This window comes from Aptenodytes forsteri, unplaced genomic scaffold, assembly GCF_000699145.1.
Source record: "Aptenodytes forsteri isolate BGI_AS27 unplaced genomic scaffold, ASM69914v1 Scaffold119, whole genome shotgun sequence".
Classification (NCBI taxonomy): Eukaryota; Metazoa; Chordata; class Aves; order Sphenisciformes; family Spheniscidae; genus Aptenodytes; species Aptenodytes forsteri.
Genome location: NW_008796165.1, coordinates 1220866 through 1228962, shown reverse-complemented (window position 1 = coordinate 1228962; position 8097 = coordinate 1220866).

Sequence of the window (8097 nt, the reverse complement as noted above, 5' to 3'; positions counted from 1 at the left end):
CTGCATCTCAGATATAATCTGATCTTCACAGATAGCCTGTCTTGAAGGTGGAGGCAGAGCAGTCCTAGAGGGTGGCTTTGAGGGGCCCCCATTTTCTGATCTGTTTCCAGCATTAGAAAATTTAAAGCCCAGCAATGGCTTGGAGAAAAAGAAGCTTTTTCTACAATCACTGGTCCCTCCTTCAGCCAAAATAACTTCAAAACATACTGAAGACAGAGTTAGACAGGGCTGCCTGGCTAAAGTAGCTGTAGGCTCCAAGAGACAGTAATAAAGAAAGCACTGGCAGCCATTAAGCTGAAATAAATCTCAAAGAAATAGAATAGAAGAGAATACAAGTCAGAATTGATTTTCAGAGGTGGTGTGTCTGCAGCAGTGCTATGAGCCCTCGTCTCTCAGAAACCACCTGTATTTATCCCCCCAGTATTTGGCCAGGCTGTCCTTGGGTGAGCAGTGAGCATCAGCCGTTCCTGAAGTGTGGTTGCAACACGGGTGGCATATCCCACAGCCTCTTCCCTTTAACGATCGTTATGAAAATTCTTACATTTGCCATTTGCAAGAGCTTTACATTGTGACATAAATGCAGGAAAATAAGTCAGTAATGCTCCTTGTTGAGATCGTTACAGAATCTTGAATAAATTCCTAGTTTATACACAAATATATAGGGATTATAGGCCTCAGAGGAGGAGGACAGTAAAAAAAAAATAAATCAGCTTGCCATGAGCAGATAGGTCTTTTGAGGTTGAAGGTGAATTTCTTGCCCATATAACCCCTCCTGAATCTGTCAAAAACCTAAGTTGTCTGTAATTTTGTAGAAGACTAAACACCCGGAGGGCTTTAATAATTGATGGTAAGAAGAAAGATCTATACTTTTGAAGTTAGTTTTCTATGTGAAATGTATCTAGTGCTATTTAAATAAAAGATAAATCTCCTTTAGTGAAAGAAAAGAATAAGAAAAGTATCGAGGAGAATAAATAAAGTATCGAGGAGATTTTCCAGTGGCTTCTTATCGTGAAAGGGACATTTCTAGTTATACTCAAGAAATTAATTTCATCTATAGAGCCTTTAAAACTAATTTTAATTCTTCAGTACTTGCAATATATTAAATTATTTAAAATATTAATAAGTGCTCACTATTAACAACATTTGAGATGGCTATCAGCTCCTCTTCTTCAAACTTTCTGGCTTTTTCTGAGTAGTAAAAAGGGTTTCAGGCTGGATGTAGCAGTGAGGTTAGAGGTAAAGGGATAAGAAAGGTATTCTATAATACACAATTTATAGGGTATAGAGTCTGGGTGGCCTAAAGGAAAGGCATATCACAATCTTATCTCCTGCAGAGTAATATCCTTGTAAAGTTTGATTCAGTCATTCACAGTTAAAATGGGTAGAAATGTCAAGTATCATCATTTATGCTAAAATAACCCCCCCAACACACAATACTGAGCAAAACCCAACCAACCAAAACCCCCAAATCACTTAACACCGAGTCCACTATGTAAAAGCAATGCCAATATTTATCCATTGTATTATTTGGCAAGAAGTGGCTCTTGACTCATGCTCAAAAGCAAATAATAAAAATCTGAATTTCTGCCTCATGGGAAATTTCTGACTTTTCTTCCTGAACCAGGATGAAAAGTTGCTTTCTTTCTTAAAGCATATTTCTGTTTAGAATAGAAAACTGAAATTCAGAAATAATGGGGTTTTTTTCTTTTAAAAACAAAATGTGATATTCCAGCATTGAAATGGTATGATTCAATTAAGCTAAGCAAAATGCAGTCATTGCAGTGCAAATCTGTGTCACTGAAGTGCTATGCACATCATTAGCAAACTACTGCTTTATTATTCCATTTTCATTTCTCAGGATGATGCACCAAAAAACAATATACAAAAATGGTAACATTAAAGTGTTGCACTTTAACTTACACAAAACACTGTGGTGACTTAAACTGACAGCTATCTGTGTCAAACTAATGAAAACCAAAGTTGGTTCCCCCCCCCTCCATTTTTGACAAATTGGAATTATTAGTTTGAAACAACCTATCAATTTTTCTAATGGTAAATCAAGATTTTGGCAGAATCCCAGTTTTCTCAGAGAAACACAGTTTCCCTGAATTACAGAGGAAAACAATTTCAATTAAAACCCCCGACCACGTCTTAGCATTCACTGCACTTCAATCCTAATCCTCCTCTCTGCTTTTAATTGTATTTGCCATGGCACGCTATCACAAAAATCGGGTCTTTCTGCCTCTGTTTCTGCGCGAGAGGCAAAACTGTTAAAACAGTGCCTGCGCTAGTTTCACTTTTACACACCCGCAATACTCTAGATGTTTCTTCTCCTGGGATCACCCCTATATTTCTTTAAACATTTAATGACATTTTTGCATCTCTTTCCTAGAGAAGGTTTTTCAGTCTCGCACTGTACAGAGGCTCGGCCAGCTCTTACAGCTGTGCGCAAGCCCCGAAGAGTAAGCCCTGGTGCATGACACAGGCTGCTTAGAATATACTCACTTTGATAGCGGATTAGTTTTCAAGAGGGATTTGAGCTGGGCAGCAGCATCACAGGAGGTTCAGGCAATCGTGTGATAAATCAAGGCAAGTATCTATTTCAACAACCAAATCCATCGCATCGCTCTGATGATATTTTTTTCTTACTGTGTTGTTACAGACACCGATATCACACCCTCAACAGAGCTCAGTTAACACGCAAAGGGAAGCGTCAGATTGCTCATGTTAAATGGACATATTTTCAGCAGTCTGTTTTCGTAATGAAAGACCCTCTCCTGTGCACAGAGGCTAATTTTAAATACCACTACAAAAGCAAGTGGTAAAGTCAGAAGTGGAATGAATGTTATCGGCCTCTTCATTGTAAAAACATCCTCTGAATCTGAGCTCCCCAAAACTTGATGACCTAAATGTTAGCTGATGTGTTAGTGAAGTGTCTGATACTGTTTCCAGAGCTGATGGCATAGTTTCTGCTTGCTCAAGAGAGAAGCAAACATGAGGCAGCCAGACAAAATATTTGCTGAATGAAGGACAGAAGTGTTAAGAAAGAAATTGCATTTTCTAGCTCAAGACAAGCTTTGTAAATGCAAGAGAAAAAAAAAATTAGCTCTACCATTCTGTTCTTTTCTTTGCTGTCATGACTGGGTCCCTCTTTTCTCTTTCAGGTCCCTACTTTCTATATTCACGGACATGTTATTCGCTGGCTTCCAGACTGATGTTTCTTGGCTCCAGAGCTGCCAAGTCGCTGTCTATTAGCAAATATTTCACTCTTAGCTTTCCTCTAGACCATTTTATTTCACACACACTCATTTTTTTTCCTTCTTGCTGACAGTTATAAAACCTGAATATGTCTAAAAGCAAAAAAGTTTGAAAAAGTGGCTAGAAGAGAAACCACAGTGGATGAACCGGATGAGATGGGGCTGACTTTTCTGCAGGGATTGTAAGACTATAGACTTTGCCCATACAAAGAATCTGAAACAATGTTTATAAGCATCTTTAAAGTCTACAAATAAGAGAGAGTTCTTCCCCAATAGCTCTAAATTAGTAAAATTGCTAGATGGTATTTCCCTCTAAAGCATTGCCTCCTACGTCTGAACTATTTACTTAGAGTCCATTACAGTCAAAGGACAGAAATTAGCAGTTCAACAACTGTCTTAAGTTTGTGACCTAACACGCCCTCAAGAGAAGCTAATTTTTATCTCAGAAGTGCTTTCTTATTCCAGTTTTAAGTGGAGTCTGGTTAGCTAGCTCAGAGACATCAACATTTCAGAACTGAAAATGAGGCAAGGTGATCTCTTTGGAGAGGACTGCTCAGGCTGCAGATGTAGCAAAAAACCTCCTAATTCGACAGGGTGTTTTGAAAAGGAGAGAAGGAGGGACAGCTAGGACCATCCAGAGCACTCAAAATACATGCAATGCAATAAACCCAGGAGAGAGAGATCCAGCGAGAGTCAAAAGGTAAAGCTGTTGGAATAGTGGATTCATACTGACTTCTGCTTAATATTTTATTAAGTATATGGTTCTGACCATCTGTTTTTAAAATAGGATTTGGCTTCTTCTGTCCCCAGGCCAGCACGTGTGGAGGAATAACACACTATAAGCAAGCTGGAGGTGAGGATTAATGGCCATAGGCTGGTGTGGAAATGAAGAAGTCAGAAATGATTTCTCTCTTCTCGTGTTCATTTCACTAGATGTATGAGGTAAGCTGACAGAAATATTTGCCCCACAGATCATTTGGAGAATCTAGCAAGGCACACAATCTCCAAGACAGGAGACACAACAGGAGCTTTCCCGGGGCTTCAAACACAAGGCACAGACTTTTGTTACAAGACATTATTGCATAAGTACATCCAAAAGAAACTGAACTAAAACCTAGAGGATAACTCACATTAAACAATTGGAAACATCGATAATTTCCTAGCTGCATATAACACATATACTGGCTATTAATATCAAGTCATAGGGGTTTTTCTTATCAAAAAGATTTAGTTCTCTCAGAGTTTATTATTATAGCTATTGTCAGAAGAACACTTTAAAGGACATTCCACTGATTTTATTTTTTCTACAGGGCAAGGACTATCTCTTCTTATGCACCTATAAAGTATATGGCAAGTTTGGGACAGTCTTCCTGATGTGGAGGGGTATGTAGTAGAGCTAACAACTGTGGCATTTGATTTTCCGGTATATCCACTCATATCCTCACTTCATAAGGCAAAGGTTTTGTTTTTTCCCCTGCTGCTTTCCTGTCATAAGCCCTACAGCTGAACTGAGCAGCACAGTGAACCTGCACAATCAACACTGGCAACTTGCTGAGGTTAAACATGATAATTCAAAACCAATTAGATGGTATCTGGGAAGGATAGAGGGATGTGAAATGAATATGTGGAATCAGCTGTGATGGCCAAGTGTCCTTTAACTGAGTCTACAGTGTGTCTTGCACTACTGCCGATGAAACAGTAGTGCCTGCTTTACAGTTCATCTCACTGAAGCGCAAGCCAGGTCACTATTTATGGAGGCAGCAGTGCCTGTGTGTACATTTGCCATGAATCTAAGCATAAGTAGTAGATTTTTGTTATAATCATTCTCCACTGAAAAGATAAGCTACTACATATTGCATTTTTCACTATATTTTTCAGTTCAAGTGTACTAAGCTTATATGCTTCTTATAATTTTATTATGGTTAGCAGTACATCAAGACCAGTATAAAAGTGTTCAGTGTGAATATTATCAGACCAAATAGCAAATCATAAGACATGCACGTAGCAAGTGCTTTATTCACCTGGGAGTCAGGGAAGGAAATGTGTATATTTCTTGCATTTTTCACTATATTTTTCAGTTCAAGTGTACTAAGCTTATATGCTTCTTATAATTTTATTATGGTTAGCAGTACATCAAGACCAGTATAAAAGTGTTCAGTGTGAATATTATCAGACCAAATAGCAAATCATAAGACATGCACGTAGCAAGTGCTTTATTCACCTGGGAGTCAGGGAAGGAAATGTGTATGTTTCTGTGAAGACCAAAGACAACATTTTAACTTTCTCCTGCTTATTCAAACTTTTTCTTGCCTTCTCAGCAGATGATTAGGAGCTCACACAACTTTAAAAAAGGCAATTGTTACTTTTGAGTTTAGTCAAATGAATAGCCCAGGGTGAGTAATTAATTTGAGAAAATGTAGTTCTCTTCGACCACATCCAGGCTCCTTATCCCTGTGGACATCAGACAAGTCTCACATACAGTACATGGCCTCCAGAAGGTATTTCCCTGCAATTGCTGGCATTTGCAAGACTTCGCTCTGGTGCTTGGGGTGGGACTGGTAGTCATCCTTCCGTTTGACTTTTCTGTGCTTGTCACTGCTTACAGCAACAGCCTTGATGTTCTTGATTGTTGTCTCACTGCTGATGCTGTATACCTTCACAAGACTTGACATCTTGAACACATCATCCCTTGGATTTCCTCCCAGTCCCAGGGCACCTGCCATCTTTCCTCTTGATAAATAGCACTATTACAAAGAAAATGGTCACAACAGACTGTCTAGTGATATACACCGAGTAGCTAAAGCTCCCTCCATCTTGCAGCACAGGTAGGAGGAAGCCCTGGAGAAATTCACCTTGTCTCTACTTCCTTGCTGTATACACCATAGCCCAAGGCCAGATTGATCTCTTCTTTGGCAGGACTGTGTTTACTGGTAGGGATTTAATTTTTCTCTTAAGCCTGCTCAGAGGCTGATGAGACTTGATGTTATGTGACACACTACCCACTGGTCTCAAAGCTTTCCAGTTGCTCCCACTTCTTAAGGAAGTGTCCCAGGTTGCCTTTCCTGTTTGGTCTGAATAAGGGTCCCTCGGCATCCTAGCTTTCCAGCTCAGCAATTCTGCATTTGTAAGCCTGACACTTGACTTTTCCTAAAGCAGCTGGGCCTTGCAAGTGAGCAGGCTTCCCTTGCTGGGAGGAAGCATCTGCTCTGTATGAGCATCTCCTGCATCTAAAGGCTCAAGTAAGGTCTTCCACATCACAGAAGAGTACCCAAGCCTGGCTGCAGAGTCAGTTTCTCCCTTAATTTCTTCCCCAACAGCCAGTTATCTACAGAAACTGAAATTAAAGCCCCTCTCCAGAATTATGCAGACCTAAGCCTAGAGCTTGAGACATTCACGTGATAAATGTACCCTGTTTGATTGTGTTTTTCTCTGCTAGTCTGAGAAAAGAGCATCCAATATTTGAACTTTTCCCATTTCTGCAGTTTTTTCCAGAAAGAAAAAGCCATTTCTAAAATAAATTCTCATATTCAGTGGAATATTCACTTTTGTTGAAAAAAGCCAGATAGATTGATACACATTTAAGAGTATTGGGAGGAAGTAATTCAACAGAAATGCTGTGTTTAAAAAAAAATCTTTCCCATACAGATGAATCAATTGAACAATTAATCTAAAATGCCATTAACTGCTTTTGCTTCATAGTAAAAGAGTCAAAGAATCATTTTCTTGAGAAAGATGGCATGCAGGTGTTTGGCAAACTGATAGACAAAGTTCTGTAAGTAACATTGTGATTAAACTACTAATTTCTATATAGGATTGGCTCTAAGAAGTCTGAACATCCTTAATAAACAGTTCACATTTATAAAAACTCCAGATGTTAGCCAGTAGTTTATAATGATTTATTTACCTGTCCAATTTAGTGGGTTTTTTTCCTACATTCCTAGACAGTCAGTTTCCCCTGATTTATTCAAGTTATTTTTCCCCTTTCTGCAGTCTAATAACAAGCTATTTCCTCGAAAATGATAATATATATTGAATCTCAACAGCATTGGTTAGCTGTGGTTGCTCAGCTGTGTCAGGGGAGTCTGTTCTGTTTGGCGAGGAAAGGAGTGAATCTATGCTCTCCCTACAAGCACCTTCCCATGTCATTTATAACCTTCCTTTGCATGAACATTTAGCCTTAAATCTTGTCTTTCCATCGGATAATGCAAAGAAAGGTGTTAGCCCAAAGAGATTTCATGCACAATTGAAACAGATACCCATAGATTTCTCTTTTTGGAGTATTCTCCTGTGTTTGGAAAGAACAGTTCTTCTATTGACCAGATACGCTGCAAAAAACATAGGAGGTAGAAGCTTTCATCAAAAGAATATAAAATGGCAGGAGAGACACTCTTGCTGAGCTATTGGACTGCATAATTGTCCAGGGATTTTTCTACTGAAGCTTGCAGAAGTTTTTCCAGTGGAGCAGTTTTTCCACCAGAAAATGATGATTTGATAAAATTGAAACTTTTCACAGCTGTACATGGATTTCTTCTAAGTTTTTGATGGATCATTATTGAAACAACTTGTTGAGGTAGTATTTCAACTTGTTTTAATGTAACAAGAGGGCTAAAATTGAAACTTTTCACAGCTGTACATGGATTTCTTCTAAGTTTTTGATGGATCATTATTGAAACAACTTGTTGAGGTAGTATTTCAACTTGTTTTAATGTAACAAGAGGGCTTGAGAGAGCTTTAAACTAGGTTTGAAGGGGGGAGGGGATAAAACCAGGCTCGCCAGAGATGAGCCGAGGGGTGGCGTGCCGATGCCGGGGGCAAAATCGATAGCCCAGCTCAAGTGCAT